Source organism: Cavia porcellus, unplaced genomic scaffold (assembly GCF_034190915.1).
Source record: "Cavia porcellus strain 051 isolate PalLab524CR breed Dunkin Hartley unplaced genomic scaffold, mCavPor4.1 scaffold_9, whole genome shotgun sequence".
Taxonomy (NCBI): Eukaryota; Metazoa; Chordata; class Mammalia; order Rodentia; family Caviidae; genus Cavia; species Cavia porcellus.
In genome coordinates, this window is record NW_026947492.1 from 72,936,671 (window position 1) to 72,944,699 (window position 8,029).

The 8,029-nt window shown below is 36.7% G+C and overlaps 1 non-coding gene across 1 annotated transcript; it reads left to right on the forward strand.

The window, feature by feature from the left end:
* The first annotated feature begins 5,839 nt into the window (after positions 1-5,839).
* Positions 5,840-5,976, forward strand: LOC111754733 (small nucleolar RNA SNORA2/SNORA34 family). The gene has a single exon (XR_002789396.1). It is a non-coding gene; the product is annotated as a small nucleolar RNA SNORA2/SNORA34 family (small nucleolar RNA).
* The last annotated feature ends 2,053 nt before the right edge of the window (positions 5,977-8,029 follow it).

The following is an 8,029-nucleotide window of genomic DNA, read 5'->3' on the forward strand; positions in this document are numbered from 1 at the left end:
ACCCAGTAGGCTAGTCCAAACCAGGTCCCAGCGCCTGGAGGTGCACCCTAGCAGTGAAGCCTTTGGTAGGTTGACCTGGAGGGGTAGGCCAACCATAGGCTGCCCAGGTCTGTGTCTCCCTAGTACACTGCAGTGGGTGGGAACACCTAGCCAGTGCAATTCAAACAAAATGTAACCGACAAAGAAAGAAACTGGGCCTCCTATATATGCTTGTATGGAAGGAACAAAAAAATATGGGAAGAGGGAGCAACAAGAAAGGGTCCTGCCCCCAATCCTGAGAAACATGCAATATCAGACACGGCACCAATAGACGCAAAGCAATATCTCCAGAGCCTCATAGACAAGTTCAAAAATGAAGTTATTAACAACCTAAAGCAAGATAGAAGTAGAATAGTTAGAGAAATGGTAAGCACCACCCAAGAAAAAACAGATGGTGGAATGGAAGAACAGAGAAAAAGGGGAGAATTGTTTGATGGAGAAAATAGAGAAAACATAGAATACATGAAGCAGGTTCAAAGAGATTACCAGGAAACTAAAAACTCTATCAAAAGCTGGCATAACAGCTTAAAAGAAACTAAGGTTAGATTATCTGAACTGGAGGGCAGATTTGTAATGTGGGAGCATGAAAGGAAAAACTTCTTAAAAATAACAAGAAAACAAACAGCAATAATACAAAGGCTAGAAGATGATAAGAGGATCTATAACTTAAGAATTAAGAACATAAAAGAAGTAGAGACACAACAAATGGACTACAAAAGCTATTCACAGAAATAATCCAAGAGAATTTCCCTAATTTAGCAAAAGGTAAAGATACTCAGATCTATGAGGCATACAGGACCCCAGCCACCTACAACCCAAACAGAGCTACACCCAGGCATATAATAACCAAAATTCCAGAAATCCAGTATAAGAACAGAATATTAAAAGCCATCAGAGACAAGAAACAGGTCACTTACAAGGGAACACCCATCAGAATTGCAGCAGACTTCTCGGCACAAACCATCAAATCACAAAGACCGTGGGGGGAAATAATTCAAGCTTTGAAAGATAATAACCTCCAGCCAAGATTGATATATCCTGCACAACTGTCCTTGGAAATTGATGGAAAAACAAGGTGCTTCCAGGATAAAGAGGAACTAGGGGAATTTGCAACCACCAATTCAACTCTACAGAGATTATTGCAAGATATTCTAAAAATGAAAAATACCAAGATTCCAGAAACAGTGGCAGAGAGGCCACAATGAATGGAGCAGAAAGAGAAATGAAGAAGACAAACTGACAACAAATGACAGAAAAAGAGCTCAACAAAAATGAGGCAGAGAAGATTGGATGGTAGGAGCAGCTATTTTGGAGAAAACAAGACATCATAATAGCTAGTGCTGATTTAGTATCATCTTATGGGGGTTTTTTTTCTGTCTTTTTCCTTTTTATCGGTACCAGGGATCAAACTCACGACTGCTTGCCAGGCAGGTGCTTATGCCACTGAGCTAAACCCCCAGGCCCAGTATCATCTTGTTTTGAAGGCCCATCAAGCTTTTATTCTTGTCTCCATTGGTCTTAACAGATTGTACCTTATTGGATTTTATTATATTTGATAATATAAGCAAAAACTTTTATAGACAAGGAGATTATACAGAAACGATTGTTCATTTTCTGTTAGTTGGTTCTAAATATCCTGTAATAATGTCATTCTCTTGAATGGTTTTACATTGTCTGGATATGTTTGGTACTACAGTGCATGAAGTTATATTCAAAGATTTCAAGGAAAGAGACAATATGGTAGCTACTTTTATGTCAGGATATCTTGTGGTGAAACACTATTTTGCTTAATGGTTATGTTTTGACCTGCGCTGTTTTGCTGTTATGCCCTCTTTCATCTCAATCTCCTTTTTTAAATTATTTATTTTTTTATTAACTTTTTAAGGAAAAAACAAATAAAAAAATAGCAGGATATGTTATAGTAACCTGCTTTCATTTCGTATTAACTTGATTTGAAACCCTGTATTGCCCTCACCATCTTGTTTTTGACTGATTTTCCCCTATCCTGTTTAGCTTGATAGTACCAAGTTCGAAAGTATAGGCAACAACTGTGAAGACAATAAGATTCATTATGACACCCATTCTGGTTGACTATTATCTTCTTTTAAAGTCCAGTAATGTTTCCAATGTTTTGGTTTTATTCTTTACTGTTTTGTTCAATTTTATTATAACTGATGATATAGGTAATTTTTCTTAAGATAGCAAGAGGCAATATGGTAACCATTGTTGATCACCCATTTTGTTTTACATTATCTATTATGTCCATCCTTTTGATTTGACTGACTCTGTTCTGATATGTCGCATTTGGTTTTACTCTCCTCAAAAAAAAGTAATAAGAACTGTGAGAGTAATAAAACCCAAAATGTGTAATTGTCATTGTACAATAGAAAAAAAAAAGAAAGTGCTCTAAAGGTTATAACTGCATATATGTTTAAGTGTATAAAATAGATAACCATATTACTGAGTTTTGTTGGATCATTGAACAAAACTGCAGTCTCACTGTTTGTTTATATGCTTTAATTTTGTAATTTGAACAACTATTTCTAGGATGACAATATGTAATCTATTAACTAGTGATTTCTTACTGTTTATTTTTTAAATTTTGTATTACTTATACCCTTTTTCTGTTTTTTTTCTTTTTCTCCTTAAATAAAATTTAAAAAAAAAAAGAAAGTGGGAACTATTTCCAAAGTCATTCCTGAAGCTAGCATTATGCTGATTCCAAAGCCAGACAAAGATTCAAACAAAAGAGAAATTTAGTCAATCTCTTGAATGAATATAGATACAAAATTTTTCAACAAGATACTGGCAAACAGAATGCAATGATTCATCAAAAAGACCATATTTAATGCCCAAGTACATTTCACAGCAGGGATGCAAGAATGATTCATAAATCAATAAATATGGTAAGTCACCTAAAAAGAAATAAGGAAAAAAGTGATGTATCATCTCAAGAATCAGAAAATAACTGACAAAATCCAACATTCTTTCATGATTCAAAAAATAAAACTGAAGGAAATAGGTATAGAAGCACTGTTTATGCTTGTGTCTGGGTGTCACCCAACCCAAAGCCTCACGCAGTCATGGAGGTGGCTGAATCTAGTACTTATGACAGGTTTATTGTCTGGAGCCAGGCTTAGTTTTGTGAGTATTACACCCCCCAGGTGCAGGTAGCTGGCATATAATATTAGGGAGAGAACGAGGAGTGTGTAGCGACCAGCTGCAGCTCTTGAGGTTCTTAGGTTGAAGGACCACAAGAGGATGAAAAAATAAAGAAGAGACAAAACTAGGGTCAGGTGGAGCCCTTACTCTCCTGATGAGAGGAAAGGAACTGAAAACCATACTTTATCACATGTACAAATCACAAATAACCTTTTTAAAAAAGAAAAAAGATATACATAGGAATGGAAGGTCTCAAGCTATTATTTGCAGCTGGAATGATCCCTTGTAGAACAACCAAAAAATCTGCCAAAAGACTCCTAGAATCAATAATAAAATTAAACAATGTATCAGAATGCAAAATCAATACAAGAAAGTAAAACTCATTATTCTATAAATAATATACACTAATATAAACAGAAAATATTTACATAAATTTTCTTATAAAAATCATATATTCTTTTTTTTTTTTTTTTTGTCTTTTTCATTTTTATCGGTACCAGGGATCGAACTCACGACTGCCTGCTTGCAGGGCAAGTTCTTATGCCGCTGTGTTGGGAGCCGCGTCTGTGATAGGTCGCCTCACTTGGCGGACGTGCGGCCTGTGGTAATGAGCAAAGCCTGGGGTAGATTACCCCTCCCATCGAATATGTTAGTTTCCTGCTTACCGCGTAAACAACCCGCTCAACAATATAGTCTGCCTGGCAACTGATGATGTTAGCCAATCAGCTTGCCTTGCTTACTTTAACATGATTGGACACTGTACCCGTATATATACCGGTGCCACCCCTGGGCGGAAGAAGAAGCCCGGAAGTAGAAGCCCAGAAGGAGCCGCGGAGAGCGGACCGGTAGAGGCTTCGGAGCGAAGCCCGGAAGGAGCCGCGGGGAGCGGACCAGAGGAGGCTTCGGCTGGGAGCGATCCCAGGGCAGGCTGTACGGAGAAGGAAAATAAAAAGAAAAGGTTGTCCACTGCCAGACTTTGTCGTGTGTCCTTCCTGCCGGCCGGGAGTGGACATCGACACCGCTGAGCTAAATCCCCAGCCCCATAATCATATATTCTTAACAATATCTGCAAAATCTATAGTTATATTTCATGTTATCTTCCTCATGTACATTTCTTTTTCTCTTTACAAGATAAAACTATGAAAAATCACTATAAGAAAACAATATTGGGCTGTGTTGTTCTCTGTTGTGTAATGATGTTCTATTTGATTATTTATTTTTTATAATTCTTTTCTTTCTATACCCTGTACTTTATTCTTCTTTAGCTCATTAAAATTAATGCAAACCTCATTAATTTTTAGCATTTTTCACTGTGAATTTATTAATTTCCTTATAAAACTATGTTTATAGTGAGCTTTTATATATAGAATTTTTCTTATCTTTCACTTGGTTCCTAAATGTATTGTGATTTTCTTCTTTGAGCCATGCTTTATTTAATGATAAATTAATTCACTTACCAATAATTAAGGAGATTTAGTTATCTTTTTGTTGTCAACTTCTAGCTTTATTGCTCTACATTTAAAGATGATACTTAAAACTATTTTTAAAAGTTTATAGATATACTCTTCTCCAATCAGAAGTAAAATTATTTTAATTTATCCTTTATAATTGTTTCCTGTGTCCTAAATATATATCTAATATTGTCTATTGTCATTCTGATTTTTTACCTTATGATAAAAATTAAAAGTTGACAAAAACTTTGAAAGTTGGTGTAAAATATTTTTCTGAAAAATCAAAGTGTTAGTTTTTTATTTGATTTAGCTCTGAAGTGAGTTTTAATTTTTCCTCAAGTTAATTATATTTTGAACCTAGAAGGTAAACATGTGCCAATAACATTGATACAGTTTTAAAGATATACATTGTAAAAAATTATAAAAAGAAATATATATATAGTGAAAATCAATCAACAGCCAAAAATTACTCAACTACTATCTTTAGCATATCCTTATAAATAATATGGCTTTTCCTACAAGTTGGGGAGATTCAAAAAATAAAATAAAAAATAAGCTAGAAAACTGCAAAGATTAGTAGTCCCCTTTTTGAGAATCTAAAAATGTTTTATAATTTCTGAAAATCCCATACTTAGCACACAAAATAGCTGACCATTTCTCAAACACCATTCAGGTTCCTTGCATGCTGCCTATGATCCAATATGAAAAGCTAAACAGTCTACTTGTTCAGAATTCTATAGCATTTAAGGTCTCTGATGTCATGCCCTTTCCTCATAAGATTAATAGTTTACAAAATACTCATACTTTTTTAAGACCAAATATTACCATATTGAACTTATTTTTTCTAAATCCTAACAAAATGTGACCTGTGTCACTTTCTAATTTTTATTGATAATAAAAAATGATTCTTTATTATAAAATGTATCTGGACTATAAGAACAGTGATGAAATATAACTTATTTTATGCTAGAGGCTTTCCACTGGAGGACTGTGATTTTTATAACTATAGAGTTTCATGAGTCCAACACACATTTGCAGGGACCCTGGAACTGTGCCTCACATTGTAAGATCTATTGGTTCCAGTTAGGGTCATGCAGCTGCCAAACTACAATTTTCTCCCTCCTAAGCTACCACTTGCAATCCTTTCTAAAAAGTTATGACATCTATGCTCACAAAAAGAAATACTGTTGGCCCTGAATCAAAGCCGGTAGCTTCCTGACACTGTTGGTTTCAAGCAGGAGTCTAGAGAGATGTCTTTCTATGGTCTATTGGCCATTTCAGAACTTGGGCAGTGAAATGGTCAATTCATTAGAAAGAAACACCTTCAAGCCATGCTGGGCCCTGGAGCACTGGGAAACCTAGCAACCGCTCCCCACCTGGTGAGTGCCTTTGACCATGGAAGGCTGCAGTGGCCCAGGATGGGAGCCACCGGCCTGGGTGGGACTCCAGCCATGCTGGGACCTGGAGCACCAAAAAGCCCGGCAACCCCTCCCTACCGTGAGTGGCTGTGAGCTGGGCAGGCTGTGTTGCCCAAGACAGGAGCCACCAGTGTTAACTGGGACCTGCGCCAGGCCAGGACCTGGAGGACCAGGAAACCAAGCAACCCCTCCCCCCACCCGCCTGTTTTGTTTGGTTGAACTTCAGTGTACATGGACGTATGGTCAGCTATTTTGAGGAGAAGGATTGACTCTAGAACGGCCATTGGTGACTTCCCTATTGTCTGGTTTTGAAGATCTGGAACACCTTCCTCTTTCTGTTCACATCAGTTTTATACTATGTTGTTTTGTATGTATTCTCTGTGTGCAAAGACATGGACAGCTATTTGGAGGAGAACCAGGGACAGTGTGATGGATGGTGAGGATCTCAGGTTGTCTAGCTTTGAGGTTTGTATCTCTTACATTGCTTTCCTATGTCCTATTCTGTTGTTGTTCTGTTATGTTGTATTTAATTTTACCCCCTTTAAAATAAAAAAAAATTCACTAAATTTTATTTTAAAAGTAATTATCATTTTGGGGATTGATTAAAATTACCAGCTGCAACAACCATCATGGGCAAAAACCATGCATGGGCCACTGCCAGCAGGAAGACAGCCAGACCTCAGCCTTTTGCCTGTGAGTCGGTGTCATTCATGAAATGTAGGGGAAGAGAACAATAATTCATCAGTAAGCAAGCCCTTTCTGCAAAACCAGCGCCATGTACAGGTCACTGCTGGTGGGTAACATTCAGACCCCAGCCCCTTCTGGCATGAGGGCTGGCAAACAAGAAGAGCCAATCCCTGCCTCTGCCCCATAAGTGACCAGCTGATCTGGAGAAACAGGCTGTGATGACAGCTATTGAGGTAAAATGCAATTTGATGTTTGTGGTGTTTTTTGGTGTTTCAACTGAACTTGTAGGTCTAGGGCCAGTGGTCTGATTATCTATTCAGAAGATGGTACATGGTGTGGCATCTAGAGAGATCTCTTTCTGAAGGTGGTAACCATTGTTAACACCCTATTATCTTGTTTTGAAGTTCTGTATCATTTTCATTGTTTTGTTGGGTTAGGTTTTGTTCATCTTTATTTGATTTTGTTATATCTGATGGCATGATAGCAAGGTATATTATGGTAGCCATTTTGGATTTGCAATTGGTTTGTTTTGAAGTCCTTTATTTCATTCATTCTTTTGTTTTTATTGGTTCTGTTCTGTTCTGTTTTATTTTTACTGTCTGAAGGTATCTGCAGCTATTTTGAAGACAAGAAGAGGCACTATGTTAACTATTGTTAATTTCATATTGCTTTGAAACCCTGTATCACTTACACATGTTTGTTTTGATTGGTTTTATTCTGTTTTATTTTCCTTGGTTCTACCCTCTTAAGTAAAATAAAATAAAATAAAATAAAATAAAATAAAATAAAATAACCAAGGCTGTTATTGTTGGAACGAAACCTTAAGGATGACTTAGATGTATGTAGTAGACTACTAAACTCATCCACCTGTACACTGGTAGGATCATATTAGATATAAAATATTCTCACTTCCTGCCATTCTTTATCTAGTGTCATGTTCCCAGTAAGATCTGTACTCACCCCTGGCCTGACATTTCAACTTCTTGCTCTTGGCACTGCTTTTCTTTTGTTTTCTTTTTTCTCTTTTTGTTTTTACCTTCTAAGTACTTGTCCCCTTCTTATCTACATCATCTGCTATCTTCCTATCTATATGATATGTTTTTCAGATGTATTATCTGAATCACACGCTATGTAGAAGGTTACTTGTAATGGTAATCACCTAAGACACGGACTGCGGTGTAAGCATCACTCAACGTAATTTCTGAATAGATGCAAATCTTCGCTTAGATAATGAATTTAGAAAAATAAATTGTTTCTTCTGAAGATTTCAGC